Below are 8,256 nucleotides of genomic sequence, written 5' to 3' on the forward strand. Positions count from 1 at the left end.
CTGTGTCCCTCCCTACAGACTCTAGGCACTTCCATGACTACTGAGACCTAATCACAGTGTCTGTGTCCCTCTCTACAGACTCTAGGCACTTCCATGACTACTGAACTCTCCCCCATGATAAGCAAACTTGGTCAGGAGCACAGTCAGCCAGTCTCAGTGTTGACTGCAGCTGGGGGATGAAATTGGCTCCACCTAAGGGGAAGCAGCTTGAAAGCCCTATTGGAGCCTGTCTTCCAACCTTCTGTTTCAGGTGGAGGAGGGGCTGACTGCTCATTTATCTTATCCCACTGTCCATCTGGCTTAAAATTCAAAAGGAGACAGGGAATGATTAATTACTAAATGTCAGCGGATGTCTCATTTTCTGCTTGTTCTCAAGGCTTTTGGGCTGGATGCACAGCCTACTTCTTAATGACCTCATTAAAATATAATAAAAATTAGAATGCAGGCATTGATAATGTCACATGGCAAGTATTAATTCTGGTGTTTCCAGGACTGATCTTGGGCTAAACAAATTAATTACTTTCGCATCGGCTCTCTCATTTCAAACTAGAACCAAATAGCTACTTCATTCTACCCTGCCAAGAACACAGTGAGTTCATTATGAGTTCCTAACATGAGAGTGCTGTAGACAGATGGGTCTCTGTTGGGATATTAGTTTTGTCACAAACAAACTTGAAGATGCCCTCACCAAGTGCCCATAAAGATAAAGCCAATGAGAGAACCGAATGTGTTACTGCATAAGCATATAACTGTTTTTCCAGTAGAGAAATATAACTGCCTAAAGCAAACACTCTAGGTGGTTCAGGATCCCTAAACATGGTTCAGCCACTTCTGTCTTTTCTCTTGAGACCTGGTTCCACGGCGATACCAAGAAAACTGTTAAACTCCTTTTTGATTGTAAAGAAAAAGAAGTAACATAGCTGTCACCTGCCCCAGAAGTAAATGCACCAATGGTGTGTGATCATCCCCCTAAGGTAGTACTGTGTCCCTTGAAAAATCCCACGAAGACAGTCTCAGTGATTTTCAGCTCATACTAACAAATCCAAGAGCTCTTGGTAGTCTAGATAAAGAACAAACGCCAGCCAAATGGGGTCCTTTGTGTTTGAACAACCACCTTTGAAAGGTATAAGTGTCCCTCGCATAGTTTCTCCTCCTAGAAGCCGAACTGAGTTGTGTTTCAGATTCCTTTATTCTGCCTCTTGGGCAAGCTCCTCTTCCCTGGCAGCTTCATTTCTCTCTGCTTGTCATCACTTCCTATTCTACAGACTGCATAAGCTCTCCTTTGTTGCCACTATTTTGAGCTCCCTCCTTATCTCGGTCCGATATTTGTTCCTTCCTTGCTCAGTAGTCTTAGCCTCATGTTTGAAATCCCTAGACATCCTGGAGCCACCCGGTTGAATCCCAGGAGTCCTAAAAGGGTTCGTTCTCTTACTTGCTGGTGTTTTCAGTTTCTCTTCTAAAGTTCAAATACTGAAGACAAAGGAGTTATTTCCTCTAGATGGGTTCAAAGAACATTTTTACCCTAACAAAATGTTATATCCTGTTAACAGAACTGGCTAGGCATTGTAAGGCATCACCATTAAGAAACTGAAATTTCAGGGCTAGAGAGACAGTTCAGTGGTTAAGAGAATTGACTGTTCTTGCAGAAGACCCAGGCTCAATTCCCAGCATCCACATAGCAGCTCACCAACATCTCTAACTTGAGTTTCTAGGGATCCTATTCCCTCCTCTGGCATCTGTTGGCTCTGAGCACACACACACACACCATACACACACACACACACACACACACACACACACACACCATACACAGGCATACATGCAGGCAAAACACTCATGCATATAAAAGAATGAATAAAATTAAAATAAAGAAATAGTAATTTCTTCAATATTCATTTAGACACAGGACTAATCTCATCTCCATGTGACCAGATGATTGACTGAGACTGAGACCTGTTAATCTTATCCATCTTCCTGACACCCACTGTTATCTATGTAAAGGAGGGGGACCCTTTCATCCCCAATTATCAATAATAGTTCCCATGAAATACAGAAGAGTACAGCTACAGTTTGACAAATTTAGTGTTTCCCCCACCAAGTGTCTGTTTCTACAAGATACACCCAAAGGGTAGACACAAACCAGCCATACAATCTCATACAGCCAAAGTTCCTGTATCATGGAGATCCATCTGGCATGTCAGTATAGATTCTTCCAATCACCAGCTTTCCTATATCATGTTTTTGTTTTGTTTTATTTTGTTTTGTTTTGTTTTGTTTTGTTTTGTTTTGAGACTAGAGATTGGCAGGGCCTGTGTGTGCTAGCTGACTTCTCTATCACTGAGCCTTATCTCCCAACCCTTCAGATCTAGTCCCGAGTTAGTCTTAAGAAGCCCAGTGTGAAGCCACCCTGGCTTGTCAGATGCACAAGGTAATTCATTGTCTTTGCAGAGGATTGGAGAGTACTGACCAAATCTTTGCTAGAGAGATGCAGTTACAAAGTAGGGACCTAGTCATCTTTTTATTAGAAATAATGGATGTCCCATAGCAAAAGGGGGGTTTATTTACATACTTTCAGTCTCAATACATTCTTGGTGAAGATTTGGGGTATTGTTTTCTGCAAAATGGAGTCCTGGTGTGCTTAAATAACTTGATCTCTAAAGGTTTTAGTTTGGGTGTAGTACCCCTCAACCGTCTTCCTTTATAGCCTAGAAAATAAGTGTGCAATAGGCACAAGCAATGCCTAGCTCCTGGGCAGATGAGCGATCTAAGCCTGACTGGGTGGCACGTTCCCTTGTTAACACAGGTGGAAGTAACCTGAGCTTTAAGCTGAGTGTTCCTGTCCTGGACTTATAATCTAATATCTAAAAACGGGACCCAGAAGAGAACTCATAAAGTGTTCATATAAACCACAGAGCCTGCTGACCCCATGTGTCTCACTTTGTTATTGCTGTGACAAAATGCCTGGCAAGAGTGGTTTAAGGAAAGAAAGGTTCATCCTGACTTACAGTTCAAAAAGATACCACCCAATATGGTGGGAAGGCAGGAACTGGAGGCAACAGGTCAGATTGCATCCATAATCAGGAAGCAGAAAACAATTAACAGTGGTATTTTGTTCACTTTTTATTTTATTCAGTCAGGCATGCCACCCCATGGGATAGTACTACCCACACTTAGGGTGAATCTCCCTTCCTCAATCAGCCTAATTTAGAAAATCTGTCACAGCCGTGCCCTGAGGTTTGTTTCCATGGCATATTAGTTACTTCTCTGTTGCTGTGACAAAACACCATGACCCAGGGTGACCTACAGAAGAGTTGTTTTCATTTATAGCTTCATAATGGCTGAGGGCTCGTTACAGCTAACAGCAGGCAAGCACGGCAGTGGGAACAGGAAGCTGAGAGAGAGCACATCTTCAGCGCAGAATGTGACGCAGAAAAAGCCAACCGTAAGTAAGCTGAAGTGAAGAACTCTCAAATCCCTCCCCCATTGACAGAAATCATTCAGCAAAGCTGTGCCCCACCCCCAAAACAGGGTCACCAACTGAAAACCAAGTGTTCAAATATCCAAGTGTAGGAGCGGGGACAGACAAGACTCATTTAAATCACTACACGTGGAGATTCTAAATCCCCTCAAGTTCACAATGAAGATTAGCTGACCCAGCTCCACAGACAAATGGAGCATAAGGCTTTTGACAGAAATCATATTTATCTTTTGACCTAAGTCATGTTCAGAACCTTGAAGCTCCACGCTATCCTATTTTCCAACTATGCAGAGCAAAAACTAGATTTCTCCTACAGTTTCTAAACAATGGTTTTCTAAGTGTAATGCTTGAAACAACAACAGTGGCACCTAGAAACTTACTAGAAATGAAACTCCAGACCTATTGAATCAAAAATTCTGATGATGGATCCCTCCGGGTATTCTAAGGCACACTAAAATTTAAGAAGCACTTAATATCACCCGCAGCATCTTGATAATTCCAGGTCTTATTGGTCCAATCAGTCAGCAAGGTCACAAGGCCTGAGTTGTTAGCAGCAGTATTAAACTTTGTAGAAAGCAAAGAACCTTCTCCATTCTGAGGGAGTCGGAGACACAGACAGCTAACACCAAACAATTTGAATTAGCATGCAGTACCATGACACACTGTGGTGTCCAAGCACATGTGGAGAGCCATGTGGCTGTTCCATATGGTTCACAGATATCAGTCTATTCTAATTCAGGTGTGCAGAGAAAATACATATTCAAACACCACTTCAAACTGTGCAAAAGATCAATGGATCGCTGAACAACTATGGCAGCCAACAGCTGGCCTGATGTTAATCCCCTAGAAATGGAGTGACTCTGGTGGAGAAGCAGAAAGGACACAGAATGAAACACAAAATCAAAAACAACTCCAGATTTTTACACGTAATTGCCTTTGGCTGCAAACCAAATGCTTGCGTGCTCCGTGTGGGAAGTGCTCTGGTTCACGAACCAAGCCATGTTTGTGCCCAAAGATACCGATCTCCACATTAAAAGATTCCAACCACAGGGTTTGGGCAGAGAGCACTGTGGGCCAGTGGGTGCAAGAGATAAGAGCTGCATTTTGAATGCACAGCATGGGCAGAAGGGGTTAAAGGTTATAGTGGGTCTACTGAACACTGGTTGTCAACTAGTCATCTGTGAGTGGCTTCTGTGCATGCAAAACTTAAGAGAGATGAGGGTGGGGGAAGCGCACTCTCTTCTGAGAAAGCCCGATGAGAAAGGGATGCCAAGAACAGCAAATAAACAATCAGAAAGCACAAAAGGCAGAAACATGTAAATACAGATGAAAATGTCTTAATGAGCAAACTTATCCAAGAAGTGACTAAAACCAGAGCATGTTGACAAAGGAAAATAGAATGGAGTTGGAAAATCTGCGGAGGGTAAAGGATGACAAATGGTAGAAAGGAAAAATCAAGTGGGGACAGTTGATGGCAAAAAGGACAAAAGACAAATCAAACCTCACAAGCCAGTCCTTAAGGAAGAATGGGCGTGGTTAAAGAATCTGAGCCAGAGGTTGAAAGCTATTATCCAAACCTTTTTCTTTTATAGACATTCAGAAGTCAATGAGGTTGTTGATATAACAATGCCAAGATGGAACTCATACCTGCAGATAGCTTTTTGCTGTAGTGTCATGTAGGAAGAAATAGAGGAGGAAAGGACCCCAGTTCTGTGGGAAGGTCCCCCCTCTACCCTCATGCAGAAAGCCAGATATCACCATCTTACTTTGTGGTTGAGGGATGAAGATGAGGGAGATTGAGAAAATACCATAGGGAAGAGGAACCGGGCAGTGAGGAATTGTCATCAGCACTCAGGGTTCACAGGTCTTCCTAGCCCTAGATACACGTAGTGTCCCTGATAATAATGAGTTCAGATCAATTGGAGGTTGATCTCACCCAGGTAACAGGTAGTTGGGCCTTGCCAAAAGTACCTCAAACACTTCACTGAGCAGCCACTAACCATGAATATTGGCACTGAGAAAACCACAGAGGATCAGTGGCAGACGTTCTGTAGGGAGAAAGAAATATGGATGCTTTAGAGCAAGAGACAGCATTTAACAAGTGAGGTGTCTGTGAAGGCGTGTTAGCAGGTGTGTTTTCACGAGCTGCTGCTTCAAACAGTGAGACCAAGGTGGAGATCTGGGAAATGTTGCTTCTGTGAATTATGATGATGGGACGAGTTATGGTTAAAAATAATAGAAGATAAGTGAATGCCAGTGTAAAGACCTAGGTGGCCCCTGGCCAACAGAACATTGGCATCTGCTGTCTTCCTTCCCTGTCTTTCTGGCAAGCTCAGCTCACTTTTAGTGCCTTAGATTTCACTCCAGACTTTTCCCCAGAGAAATCCTATCAGCTTTTCTGGCTTAACTTCAAAAAGTGCTATATTTCTTGGTATTTGCTCTCTTTCAGGCTGGATACATCCTCTTGTCCGCAATGGCATAGATACCTCAAGTCTGGCTTGGCCAAAGCAGTAAAACCATACTACAAACATCTGGCATGGTTTAAATTGGGAAAGTTCCCCATAGGCTCATGTAATAAACACTTGGTCTCTGATTTGTGGAACTGTTTAGGGGAGGTGATGTAGACTTGTTGGAGGAAGTACGTCACTGGGAGAGGGCTTTGAGCATTCATAGCTTGATCCCACTTTCAGTTAACTCTCTCTGCTTAATGTTTGTGATTAATGAAGGCATCTTTCAGGTTTCTACTCCAGCTGCCTGTGTCCTGCCTTCCTCACCACCATGGACTCTCCCTCTAGGACTGTAAGCCCAAATAAACCCTTCTGTAAGTTGCTTTGGTTCATGATATTTTATTATAGCAACAGACAAGTAACTGTTACACCTGGGGTAAGTTTTAACCACTAAAATTATTTTACTTGTATTCACCAAACAGAACACACTGACCCTATCCTGGATTTAATAGATAAGGTTAAATCAATCAGGGAGAGTCACAGTTCCTTTCAGAATCAAGGTAGAATTCTCAAAAGTTGAATGTCTCCTATACTCATCTTTTAAACTCTAACTATTCTTAACTCTAGGAATTTATTCTTAAATAAGTATGTGGTAAGAGGAAGGGATTGTAATGGTGGGTTGAGATTTATCTTAAGCAGTGGGGAAAGCTGTGGCTAGTCAATCACCATGGTGACTGTGTGAGTCTTTCAGATCTTCATGGTCTTGATCATGCCTGGCAGGGCAGTCTTCAATGTCACGTTCATTGACTTTATAAAGCCCATCTGATTTCCCAAGCCTTTCCTTTCACTCTGTATCTTCATGGCACCATCAACAACCATCAGTTAGTAAGACAAACTGGGCTAAGATGGATGGGGATTGAAGACATAAGAGTAGCTCCAAGGTCACTTGTCTTCAGGTCTTCAGTTCATTGGGAATATGTACGCCTATTGATTGCCCTGACGTCTCATCTTTATGTGGCTTCTGGAAGCCATGCTCCTTCTTTTTGTTTGAAAATAAAATACTTTGTCTTGTTTTTCACAATGGTTGCAGTTATGAGCATATAACTAATTCCCTAGTTGACTTCTTCAAGTATATCTTTAGGCTGATGTCTACTTCAAACAGAATGCAGAACACATGAGCTTTCTGAGGTAAAGTACTGATCAGACAGTTGCCTTGCCTACTCTTCAGTGTTGTCCCAATGCTGGAAGGACAGGCCATACAATGCGAACCAGCACACAGCCACCACAGTTTCCTGACCTCAGCCATCTTCCTTTCTCTATTCCAGAGTTTGTAAGTGACTCTGAAGTAAATTGTCTTACTTTAGTGCATATTTTACTTTTTAAAAAATATTTGTTTTATTATTTGAGGCTAAAAGAGGGATCAATGATTGAGAGTGATTGCTGCTCTTTCAGAGGACCAAAGTTGAGTTCCTAATACGCACATCAGGCAGCTCACAACCACCTGTAACCCCAGAAGATCTGATGCACCTTTCTAGCCTGAAGAGGCAGAGGCACCTGCATACATTGTGTGTAGTGACACACTGGCACATTTTTTTTACTTTATCATTATTCATGTGTGTGTGTGTGTGTGTGTGTGTGTGTACGCATGCATGTGTGCATGCATGCCTTGGAGACAAGAAGAAGGAAATAGTTAAATTTGTTTACTCACTCCTTCATTCCTTAGAAAACGACTCTTCTCATTTATCCTGGGCTAGTTTTAAAACCTTATTCCTCCAATTATAGGCTCCTGAGTACTGAGGTTACAAACACACATTACCACACCTGGCTTATTTTTTTATGTACATTTTTTAGAGCTATAAAATTCAACAAATAAGATTTTCAATTAAAAACACAATCATTTTTCACACAATGAGTGAGGTTTAGAGAGCCAAATAGCACTGCTATTTTAAATGCTGTCTCTGTCTTTGTCAACATTATTTTTAAATTTCTTCTGCCCTGGTAAATTATATTCTCCTGTCTCCAATATCTTTCCACTTACATAATCAACAGAATCACTCAAGCATTACAAAAGGTAAAAGTGCTTGACCAAATTGATTATGAACAGAAATACATCTTACAAGTTTCCATTCTGTAATTTAATTCTGGTTTACCTACTATGTCTAAGTCAGCATTTCTCAATCCCTGGGACATGACGATCAGAAAACACATAGTTCCAATGGTCTGAGGAACTGGGATACCACTCACTAGCAAAATTGTAGTTATAAAGTAGTGATGAAAATAAATTTATGATTGGGGATTCTTCAGATGAGCAGAAATATGTATTTTCTGATA

The 8,256-nt window shown here is 41.8% G+C and overlaps 1 long non-coding RNA gene across 1 annotated transcript in view; it reads right to left on the minus strand.

Moving 5' to 3' along the window:
* LOC114612680 overlaps positions 1-4,269 on the minus strand; it is a 47,090-nt gene extending 42,821 nt beyond the window's left edge. The window contains exon 1 of the long non-coding RNA XR_003710070.1: positions 3,958-4,269. This is a non-coding gene — a long non-coding RNA (uncharacterized LOC114612680). The remainder of the gene's footprint in view (positions 1-3,957) is intronic.
* Positions 4,270-8,256: the final 3,987 nt, after the last annotated feature.

This window comes from Grammomys surdaster, unplaced genomic scaffold, assembly GCF_004785775.1.
Source record: "Grammomys surdaster isolate TR1022 unplaced genomic scaffold, NIH_TR_1.0 130, whole genome shotgun sequence".
NCBI classification, from domain to species: Eukaryota; Metazoa; Chordata; class Mammalia; order Rodentia; family Muridae; genus Grammomys; species Grammomys surdaster.